The sequence below is a fragment of the Lynx canadensis genome, chromosome X (genome assembly GCF_007474595.2).
Source record: "Lynx canadensis isolate LIC74 chromosome X, mLynCan4.pri.v2, whole genome shotgun sequence".
In the NCBI taxonomy this organism is placed as follows: Eukaryota; Metazoa; Chordata; class Mammalia; order Carnivora; family Felidae; genus Lynx; species Lynx canadensis.
In genome coordinates, this window is record NC_044321.2 from 69434333 (window position 1) to 69446333 (window position 12001).

Below are 12001 nucleotides of genomic sequence, written 5' to 3' on the forward strand. Positions count from 1 at the left end.
CCTCACATAAAAGCAAACAACCTCCCCACCAGTGTCCCAGGAGTGCCTCAGATCCCTGTTTTCACCCTATCTGTGCCTGAGAAGTCTGTTCAATCAGTGACCCAACATTCCAATGTTTCATTCCAGACATTGTGCCTGTTTCAATACCCCAAATTTTAGGGACCTGGCATGGCACAGACCTGCTCTGGTCATCTGGGGAAGGGTTTTGTCACACTGCTCCTGGTACTGATTTGCCCCAGAAGGGCAGTTCCACGAGTGTGCAGGGGCTTGGAGTTTATGGTACAGTGCTGCCAAAAAGTGGCTTCCAGTTTAGCTGCTCTCAGCAGATATCTCTGCCCCTATGCTAATGAATGGGGAAACAATGGTGTCCACTGTCTATTTTGTCACCTGAGAGGCAGTGACACCTCTTCCAAATGCACTCCAAGAAGGGAACTGCACTCCCAAATGCACTCCAAGAAGTGAGACCCAGGGGAACCTCAAAGCACACTTTCCACTCCAGACCTCAGCCTTCCTTCTCCACAAGAACATCACTACACCAACCAGACTCCACAGAGACAATATTGTGAACTTATAAAACTTCAGTCTTTGAGTTCTGCTGCTTGTAGAAACTCTCAATGATCAGCCCCTATTGTTTTCCTAGTCAATGGTTTGGGGAAAGTGTTTTTCTTTTGTAATCCCTTGTGGACTGTTCCCTCTCTCTCTCTCTCTCATTCTCTCTGTCTTTGTCTCTCCCTCTCCCTCTCTCTTTCTCTCTCCTCTTGCTATGATTAGGAAGGGCTCCCTCCCTCCCAAACACCTGTGATTCTTTTAGCTCACAAATCATGTCTCCACACCTCCTACCTTCCACAGTGTAGCCTCTTCTTTCTCTGTAGTTATGCAGTTTGTTGTCTCAGTCCTCAGATTGATTTCTTGGGTGTTCAGAATGACTTGATATTTATCTAGCTGTGTTGAAGGAAGGAGGCAAACATAGGGTTCCTCTACTATGCCATTTTAACTTTTCCTTTTAAGTTTTTATTTTAATTCTAGTTAGTTAACATATAGTGTTTTTTGAAAGTCCTTACTTAAATTTATTTAGTTAACATATAGCATAATATTAGTTTCAGATGTACAATAATGTGATTCAACACTTCCATACATCACCTGGTGCTCATCAAAAGTGCAATCCTGAAGCACTATCAACTATTTAACCCATCCCCCACCTGACTTTCTTCTGGTGACCAACAATTTGTTTTATATAGTTAAGAACCTGTCTCTTGGTTTAGCTCTCTCTTTTTTCCTTTTGCTTGTTCGCTTTGTTTCTTAAATTGCATATATGAGTGAAATCATATAGAATCTGACTTTCTCTGATTGACTTATTTTGCCTAGAATAATGCTCTCTGGCTTCATCTTTGTTGTTGTAAATGGCAAGATTTCATTCTTTTTTATGGCTGAATAATATTACATTGAATTATTCTGCCACATCTATTTGGTCTACTCATTAATCAATGGACATTTGGACTGTTTCCATAACTTGGGTATTGTAGATAATGTTGCTATACACATCGGGGTGCATATATCTTTTAGAATTAGTATTTTTGTATTCTTTGGGTAAATACTTTAGTAGTATGATTGATGGATCCTAAGGTACTTCTATTTTTTTTTAATTTTTGAGGAATCTCCATAATGTTTTCAAAGGTCATTGCATCAGTTTGCATTCAACCAACACTGCAAGAAGGTTCTCTTTTCTCCACATCCTTGACAACACCTGTTTTTTCTTGTGTTCTTTTTTCTTTGTTTGTTTTTATTTAATTCTAGTTACTTACCATATAGTGTAATATAGAGTAGAATTTAGTGATTTATCAGTTACATATAGCACTCAGTGTCCATCACAACATATTCCCTGCATAATAACCATCACCCATTTAGCCCATCCCCCACCCATCTACCCTCAAGCATCCCTCAGTTTGTTCTCTATAGATAAAAGTCTCTTCTAATTTGCCTACCTCTGTTTTAATCTTATTTTTTTTCCTTTCCTCCCCTTATGTGCAACTGTTTTGTTTCTTAAATTCCACACATGAGTGAAGTTATATTATATTTGTCAATGTGACTGACTTATTTCACTTAGCATAATATACTCCAGTTATACCCATGTCAATGCAAATAGTAAAATTTTATTCTTTTTTGATAGCTAATATTCTATTATATATAATATATAAAATATTCCATTGTATATAATATTCCATAATATATCATTTATTATACATATATGTATGCATATGTACGTATGTATACATGTATGTATATATGTATATATGTTATATATATGTATATATACATGTATGTATGTATATATATGTATAATATATATATATATCACTTCTTCTATATCCATTCATCTTTCAATAAATATTTGGACTATTTCCACAATTTGGTTATTGTTGATAATGCTGCTGTATATCAGGGTGCATATGTCCCTTCCAATCAGTAATTTTGTATTCTTTAGGTAAACACTTAGTTGTGCAATTGCAGGGATGTAGGATAGTTCTATTTTTAACTTTAAAAAAATTTTAATGTTTATTTACTTTTGAGAGAGAGACAGAGTGCAAGTTGGAGCTGACAGAATGTGAAGCAGGCTCCAGGCTCTGAGTTGTCAGCACAGAGCCTGATGAGGGGCTCAAACTCAACAACCATGAGATCATGAACTGAGCCAAAGTCAGATGATTAACCAACTGAGCCACCCAGGCGCCCCTATTTTTAACTTTTTGAGGAACCTCAATACTCTTTACAGAGTGGCTGCACCAGTCTTTATTCCCACCAGTAGTGAAAGAGGGTTACCCTTTCTCTGAATCCTCGCCAACATCTGTATTTTCCCGTATTGTTAATTTCAGTCATTCTCACAGATGTGAGGTGATATCTCATTGTAGCTCTGATTTGTATCCCCTTGATAATAAGTGATGTTGAGCATTTTTTCATGTGTCTGCTGGCCATCTGAATGTCTTCTTTGGGAAAGTGTCTATTCATGTGTTCTGCCCATCTCTTGACTAGATTATTTGTTTTTTGGGTTTTTTGGGTATTTTGAGTTTGGTCAGTTCTTTATAGATTTTGGATACTAGCCCTTTATCAGATATGTCATTTTCAAATATCTTCTCCAGTTCTGCAGATTACCTTTTAGTTTTGTTGATTGTTTCCTTTGTTGTGCAAAGACTTTTTATCTTAGTGAAGTCCCAATAGTTCATTTTTGCTTTTCTTTCCCTTGCCTCCTGAGAAGTGTCTACTAAGTAGTTGCTATGGCTGTTGTCAAAGTGGTTGCTGACTGTGTTATCCTTTAGGATTTTGATTGATTCCTGTCTCATATTAAAGTCTTCCATCCATTTTGAATGTATTTTTGTGTATGGTGCAAGAGTGGTTCAGTTTCATTCTAGTGTATGTATGTTGCTGTCCAGTTTCCCCAACACCATTTGTTGAAAACACTATCTTTTTTTCCATTGAATATTCTTCCTTGCTTTGTAGAAGATTAGTTGGCCATATAATTGTGGGCCCATTTCTGGGTTTTCTATTCTGTTTCCACTGATTTGTGTGTCTGTTTCTGTGCCAGTACCATACTGTCTTAACGCCTACAGCTTTTAATATAACTTGAAGTCCAGAATTGTGATGCCTCCAGCTTTGCTTTTCTTAGTCAAAATTGCTTTGCCTATTTTGGGTCCTTTGTAGTTCTATAAAAATTTTTAGGATTGTTTGTTGTAGGTCCATGAAAAATGCTGTTGATATTTTGATAGGGATTGCATTAAATGTGTAGATTGCTTTGTATAGCGTAGAAATTTTAACATTTGTTCTTCCAATCCATGAGCAAGAAATTTTTTTACATTTTTTTTCTGTGATCTTCAATTTCCTTTATAAATGTTCTATAGTTTTCAGAATAGAGATATTTTACCTCTTTCCTTAGGTTTATTCCTAGGTATCTTTTGGGTTTTCTTTGTGCAATTGTAAATGGATCAATTCCTTGTTTTCTCTTTATGTAGCTTCATTATTGATATAGAGAAATGCAGTCAATTTCTGTATGTTGACTTTGTATCCTATGAATTTGCTGATTTCATGTAATATTACTAGAAATTTTTGGTGGAATCCTTTGGGTTTATAAATAGACTATCATGTCATTTGCAAATAATGAATGTTTGAATTCTTCCTTGCAAATGTAGACACATTTTATTATTTTTTCTTGAACAATTACTAAGCTAGGACTTTGAGTACTATGTTAAATAATGATGGTGAGAGTGGACATCCTTGTCTTATTCCTCACCATAGAGGAAAAGGCCTCAGTTTTTCCCCATTGTGGATGATATTAACTCTGGGTCTTTCATATATGGCCTTTGTGATTTTGAAGTATGCTCCCTCTCTCTATACTTTGTTGAGGATTTTTATCAAGAAGAGAAGCTATATTTTGTCAAATGCTTTTTCTACATCTACTGAGTGGATCATATGGTTCTTATCCTTTCTTATGTTAATGTGGTGTATCATGTTGGTTGAGAATATTGCACCACCCTTGCAGCCCAGGAATAAATCCCTCTGGATTATGGTGAATAATTCTTTTATATACTCATGGATTCAATTCGATATATCGTGTTGAGAAGTTTTTCATCCATGTTCATCAGAGATATTGGCCTGTAAGTGTCCTAATTTTTAGTGAGGTACTTGTCTGGTTTTGGAATATAGATAATATTGGCCTTGAAGAATGAGTTTGGAAGTTTTTCTTCCATTTCTATTTTTTGGAACAATTTGAGAAGAATAATTATTAATACTTCCTTAGTTGTCCATTAGAATTCCTCTGGGTGCCATCTGGCTCTTGACTTTTGTTTTTTGGGAGATTTTTGATTACTGATTTATTCAGTGTCTTGCTGGTGATGGGTCTTTTCAAATTTTTTTCCTGTATCAGTTTTGGTAGTTTATGTTTCTAAGAATTAAACCACTTCTTTCAGATTGCCCAATTTGTTGCTTATAATTTTTCATAACATTCTCTTATTATTGTTTGTGTTTTTGTGGTGATAGATGTAATCTCCTGTCTTTCATTCATGGCGTTATTCATTTGGGTCCTTTATCTTTTCTTTTTTTTTTTAATTTTTTTTAATGTTTATTTATTTCTGAGGCAGAGAGACAGAGCATGAGCGGGGGAGGTTCAGAGAGGGAGGGAGACACAGAATCAGAAGCAGGGTCCATGCTTCAAGCTGTCAGCACAGAGCCTGATGCGGGGCTTGAACTCACAAACCATGAGATCATGACCTGAGCTGAAGTTGGTAGCTCAACCGACTGAGCTACCCAGGCGCCCCTATCTTTTCTTTTCAATAAGTATGGCTGGGGGGTTAACAATTTATTAATTCTTTCAAAGAATCAGCTCTTTATTTCATCGTTCAGTTCTACTGTTTTTTTAATTGTTTCTTTCTGTATCATTATTTCTGCTCTAATCTTTATTATTTCTTCCATTCAGCTGGATTTGGGCTTTATTTGCTGTTCCTTTTCTATCTCCTTTAAGTGCAAGATTAAGTTGTGTATTTGAGATTTTTCCTGCTTCTTGATATAGACCTCTATTGTTTTATACTTATCTTCTAGAACTTCTTTTGCTGCATCCCAAAGGTTTGGACTGTCATGTTTTCATTTTATTTTTTCTCCATGTTTTTTTTTTAGACTTATTATTTAATTTATTGGTTAAATCATTCATTCTTTAGTAGAATGTCCTTTAATCTCCATATATTTGTGACCTTTCCAAATTTTTTTTTGTGGCTGCCTTCCAGTTTCATAGTGTTGTGGTCAGAAAATATGCATGGTATGTACTCAATCTTTTTGTACTTGTTGAGGCCTGACTTGTGACCAAGTATGTGATCTATATTAGGTAATGTCCCATGTTTACTCAAAAAGAATGTGTATTCTGCTGTTTTAGGATGAAATGTTCTGAATATATCTGTTAAGTCTATCTGGTCCATTGTGTCATTCAAAACCATTGTTTCCTTGTTGGTTTTCTGCTTAAATGATCTGTCCATTGCTGTAAGTGGGATGTTGAAATCCCCCATGATTATTGTATAATTATCAATGAGTTTTTATGTTTGTTGTTAATTTATTTATGAATTTGAGTGCCTCCAAGATGGAGGTATAAATATTTGCAATTCTTAGATCTTCTTGGATAGACCCTTTTATAGTGATATAGCTCCTTTCTTCATCTCTTATTACAGTCTTTGGTTTAAAATATAGTTTGCCAAATATAAGTAATGCACCTTTGGCTTCCTTTTCACATCCATTGTCATGATAAATATTTCCCTGTCTCCTGACTTCCAATCATCAGGTGTCTTAAGGTCCAAAATCAGTGTATTTTAGGCAGCATACAGATGGGTCTTAATTTTTATCCACTTAGGTATCCTATGTCTTTTGTGTGGATCCTTTATTCATTTACATTCAGAATGATTATTGATATATATGAATTTAGAGCCATTGTATTACCTGTAAAGTCGGTGTTTCTGGAGATTTTTTTCTGTTCCTTTCTAGTCTTTGTTGTTTTGGTCTTTCCCACTCAAGGAGTCCCCTTTAATATTTCTTGCAGTGCTGTTTCATGGACTCCTTTATTTTTTTGTTTTTCTGGTAAACTCTTTATCTCTTCTTCTATTCTGAATGACAACCTTGCTGGATAAAAGTGTTCTTGGCTGCATAGTTTTTCCATTCAGCACATTGAATATATCAAGCCTCTCCCTGTGTCCTGCCAAGTTTCTGTGGAGAGGTCTGAGGCAAACCTTGTTTTCCTTCTGGTTTAGGGATTTCTTTACCTTACTGCTTTAAGGATTCTTTCTTTAACTTTGTATTTTGGATATTGTAATGTGATATGTCTTAATGTTGGCCTGGATTTGTTGATTGTGATGGGAGTTCTCTGTGCCTCCTGGATTTGGATGTCGGATTCCTTCTCCGAATAGGGAAGTTTTCAGCCAGAATTTGTTCAAATAAGCCTTCTGTCTCTTTCCTCCTCTCTTTTTCTTCTGGGACTCTTATTGTATGAATGTTATTCTGATTTATGGATCCACTGAATTTCCTAATTCTACATTCTGATCCAATAATGTTCTTTCCCTCTTCTTTTAAGCTTAATTATTTTTCATAATTTTATCTTTCTTTCTTTTGCATGTTGCTGTCTAATATTCTAACCACCATTTGTTGAAGAGACTTTTTGTCCACTGGATATTCTTCCCTGCTTTGTTGAAGATTAATTGACCATATAGTTGTGGGCTCATTTCTGGGTTTTCTATTCTGTTCTGTTGATCTATATACTTATTTGGTTGCCAGTACTATATTGTTTTGATCAGTACAGCTTTGTAATATAACTTTTAGACAAGAATTGGTATGACTCCACCTTTGCTTTTCTTTTTCAAGAGGTCTAATTGGAGTCTTTTGTAGTTCCCTAAAAATTTTAGGATTGTTTTTTGTAGCTCTGTGAAAAATGTCTTTGGTAATTTGATAAGGATTATATTAAATATGTAGATTATTTGGGTATTGTAGAAATTTTAACAATGTTTGTTCTTTCAATCCTTCATCATGGAATGTCTTTCCATTTCTTCGTGTGATCTTCATTTTTTTTTTCATCAGTGTTTTATACTTGTCAGAGTACAGGACTTTCTCCTATTTTGGTTAAGTTTATTACTATGTATTTTTGGTCCAATTGTAAATAGTATTGATTAATTAACTTCTTTCTGCTGCTTCATTATTGGTGTATAGAAATGAAACAGATTTGTGTATATTGATTTTGTATCCTGCAACTTTACTGAATTTATTGATCAGTTTCAGCAGTTTTTTGATGGAGTCTCTCAAGTCCTGTATACAAAGTATCATGTAATCTGCATATATTGAACATTTGATTTTTTCTTTGCCATTGGATGCCTTTTATTTATTTTTGTTGTCTAATTGCTGTGGCTAGAACTTCCAGTATTATGTTGAATAAAAGTGGTGAAAAGGGACATGCTTGTCTTTTTCCTAACCTTTGAGGAAAAGTTTTCAGATGGAAAGAAGATGTTAACTGTGGGACATTCATATATGGTCTTTGTTATGTCAAGGGATGTTCCCTCTAACTCTACTTTATTGTGAGTTTTATCATAAATGAATGCTGTACCCTGTAAAATACTTTTTCTGCATCTATCAAAAAGATCATATGGTGCTAATCTTTTCTTTTATTAATGGGTGTATCACACTGATTGATTTGCTAATGTGGAACCACCCTTGCAGCCCAGGAATAAATCTCACTTGATCATGATAAGTGATTCATTTAATATATTCTTGGACTTGGGTTGCAAGTATTTTGTTGAGAGGATTTTTCCATCTATGGTCACCAGAGGTATTGGCTTGTAGTACTCTGTTTTTGTGGTGTCTTTATCTTGTTTTAGTATCAGGGTAATGCTGACATAATAAAATGAATGTAAAAATTTCCTTCCTTTTATATATTTTGAAATAGTTTGATTATTGGGTATTAACTCTTCATTAAATATTTGGTAGAATTTCCCTGTAGAGCCATCCGGCACTGGACTTTTGTTTTTTGAGAGAATTTTTTTATTACTGATTCAATTTCTTTGCTGGTAATTTCTTCCTGTTTCAGCTGATAATTTTTACTTCTCTAGGAAGTTATCCATTTCCTCCAGGTTCTCCAATTTGTTGGCTAATAGTTTTTCATAATATTTTCTTTTTTCTTTTTTTTAATTTTTCTCTTGTTTTTAGAGAGAGAAATCCTGAGTGGGGGCAAGGGGCAGAGGGGGAGAGAGAAAAAAATCCTAAGCAGTCTACATTCTCAGCATGGAGCCCAGCATGGGGCTTGATCTCACTACCCTGGGATGATGACCTGAGCTGAAATCGAGTCAGAGTTCAACTAACTGAGCCACTTAGGTGCCCCCATAATATTTTCTTTTTTAAATTTCTTAAATGTTTATTTATTTTTGAGAGAGAGATAGAGTGCAAGTAGGGAAGGGGCAGAGAGAGGGGGAGACTCAGATTCCCAAGCAGGCTCCAGGCTCTGAGCTGTTAGCACAGAGCCCGACGCAAGGCTCAAACTCACAAACTGTGAGATCATGACCTGGGCTGAAGTTGAATGCTTAAGCGACTGAGCCACCCAGGCGCCCCCATATTTTCTTATAATTGTATTTCTGTGCTGTTGTTTATTATTTCTCCTCTCTCATTTGTGATTTCATTTATTGACTTCTTTTATTCTTGATATATCTGGCTAGAGGTTTATCAGTTGTATTGATTTTTTCAAAAGACAAGCGCCTGCTTTCATTGATCTGTTCTATTGTTTTTTTTTTAGCTTCTATATCATTTATTCCTGTTGTAATATTTATTATTTCTTTCCTTGCACTGGATTTTTGTTTTGATTTTTGTTCTTTTTTTTTTAGCTCCTTTAAGTGTAAGGTTAGGTTGTTTATTTCAGATTTTTCTTGCTTCTTGCAGCAAGCCTTTATTGCTATATATTTCCCTGTTAGAACTGTTTTGCTGCATGTCAGAGATTTTGGACCATTCCATTTTATTTTCATTTGTTTCTATGTCCTTTTTAAATTTCTTCTTTAATTTGCTCATTGACCCATCCATTGTTTAGTAGCCTGCTGTTTAACCTCCATATATTTGTAGTCTTTCCAGATTTTTTTCTCATGGTTGATTTCTAGTTTCACAGTGTTGTGGTCAGAGAAGTGCATGGTGTGACTTCAATATTTTGTATTTGTTAAGGACTGTTTTATGACTTAATATATGATCTCATCTGGAGAATGTCCAATGCCCACTTGAAAAGAATGTGTATTCTGTGGTTTTAGGATGGAATTCTGAATATATCTGTTAAGTCCTACTGGTCCAGTGCATCATTCAAAGCATTGTTTTCTTATTTATTTTCTGTTTAGTTGATGTGTCCATCAATGTAACTGGGGTGTTAAAGTCCCCTAACATTATTGTGTTATTATCAGTTCCTTTTTGTTTGTTATTAACTGTTTCATATATTTGGATGCTCCCTGTTAGGTGCATAAATATTTACAATTTTGATATCTTCTTTTTGGATTGTCCCCTTTGTGATTATATACTATTCTTCTTTGTCCCTTGTTACAGTCTTTGTTTTAAAGTCCACTTTGATATAAGTATTGCTACTTGGACTTTCTTTGAACAACCATTTGCCTGATATATATTTCTCCAACCCCTAACTTTCAATCTTCAGATCTCTTTAGATCTAAAATAAGCCTCTTATATGTAGCACATGGGAGTTTTGGAGGTCGTTTTTTTTATTGATTCATGGGTGTTCTTTTTTTATCGATTCTGACACTGCGTGTCTTTTGAATGGAGACTTTAGTCCATTTACATTCAAAGTTATTATTGATAGATACGTATTTATTGCCATTTCATAACGTGTTTTGTGCTTGTTTCTGGAGATTTTCTCTGATCATTTCTTGTCTTTCTCTGTTTCATGTTCAGCTAATTTTCTTTAGTGACATATTTAGATTTCTACCTTTTTATTTTTTTGCAAATTTATTAGTGGGTTTTGATATATGGTTACCATTAAATGCATTTTCTCTTCCTTATGATTTTTTAATAACATTTTATTTTCTCTAGTTTTATTATAAAGATGGAGTATAGAATACATATAACATAAAAATATGTGTTACTCAATGGTTCATGTTATCAGTAAAGCTTCCAGTCAACAGTAGTCTATTAGTTGTTAAGTTTTAGGGAGTCAAAGTTATACATTGAGTTTTGACTATGCGGGGGGTTGATGTTGTACCCCCTGTGTTTGTTCAAGGGTCAACTGGATATCCAATGTGAGGCAGACTTGTCTCAAGTCTCTTGTCATGTTTGGTATTTGAGCCTTATGATCAAATGTACTGTCCTTTATTTATATTTCAATTGACTTTCTAATACTTAGAAAGTTTCTTTTAATTTTTTTTAAGATTTTATTTAATTTCCCATTAGTTGGCATACAGTGTAATACTAGTTTCAGGTGTACAATATGGTGATTCAACACTTCCATACAACACTTGATGCTCACTAGAAATGCATTCATGTAAGACAATTTCTAATTATTGATTCACCATCCTTCTTATTAGTCTTTTCAGATTTTCTATTACTTCATGAGTTAGTATTGGGAAGTTGCATGTTTCTAGGATTTGTCCATGTCTTCTAAGTTATGTAATTTGTTGGTATATAATTGTGCACAGTAGTCTGTTACGATTTTTGTATTACTGTGATATCAGTTAAAATGTCTCTTCTTTCATTTGTAATTTTATTAATTTGAATAATATTTTTGTTATTACTTTTGTTAAAGATTTGTAAATTTTATTTATCTTTTGAAAAACCAATTGTTAGTTTCATTTATCTCTTATATTGTCTTTCCAGTGTCTGTTTCATTCATTTCTGCTCTAATATTTATTATTTCTCTCCTGCTGACTTTGTTCTTTTTTTCCTAGTTTCTTGAGGTGGAAAGTTAGGTTATTATTTTCAGTCCTCCTTTTTTCATAATGTAGGTGTCTGTCACTATAAAACTATCTCTTAAAATTATTCTGACTGAATCCCTTAAGTTTTGGTATGTTGAATTTTCATTTTCATTTGTCTCAATATATTCTTTGATCTGCTTTTTGATTTTTTCTTTGGCTCATTGGTTATTCAGGAGTATGTTGTTTATCTTCCAACTATTTGCGAATTTTTCAGCTTTCCTCTTTTTGCTCATTTCTGGTTTCGTACCATTGTGCTCAGAAAATATCTGGATATAATTTCAATATTAAATTTGTTGACTTGTTTTGTGACCTAAAATATGATTTATCCTTAAGAATGTTCCATGTGCACTTGAGAAGAATGTGTATTCTGCTGTTGCTGTATAGAATGTTCTGTATATATCTCGTAGATCCATGTGTCCTAAAGAGTAGTTCAAGTCCAATATCTCGTTACTACTTTACTGTCTTGATGATCTATCAAGTATTGGAAGTGGTGTATTGAGTTTCTCTTTTATTATTGTATTGCTGTCTATTTTCCCCTTCAGATCTGTTAA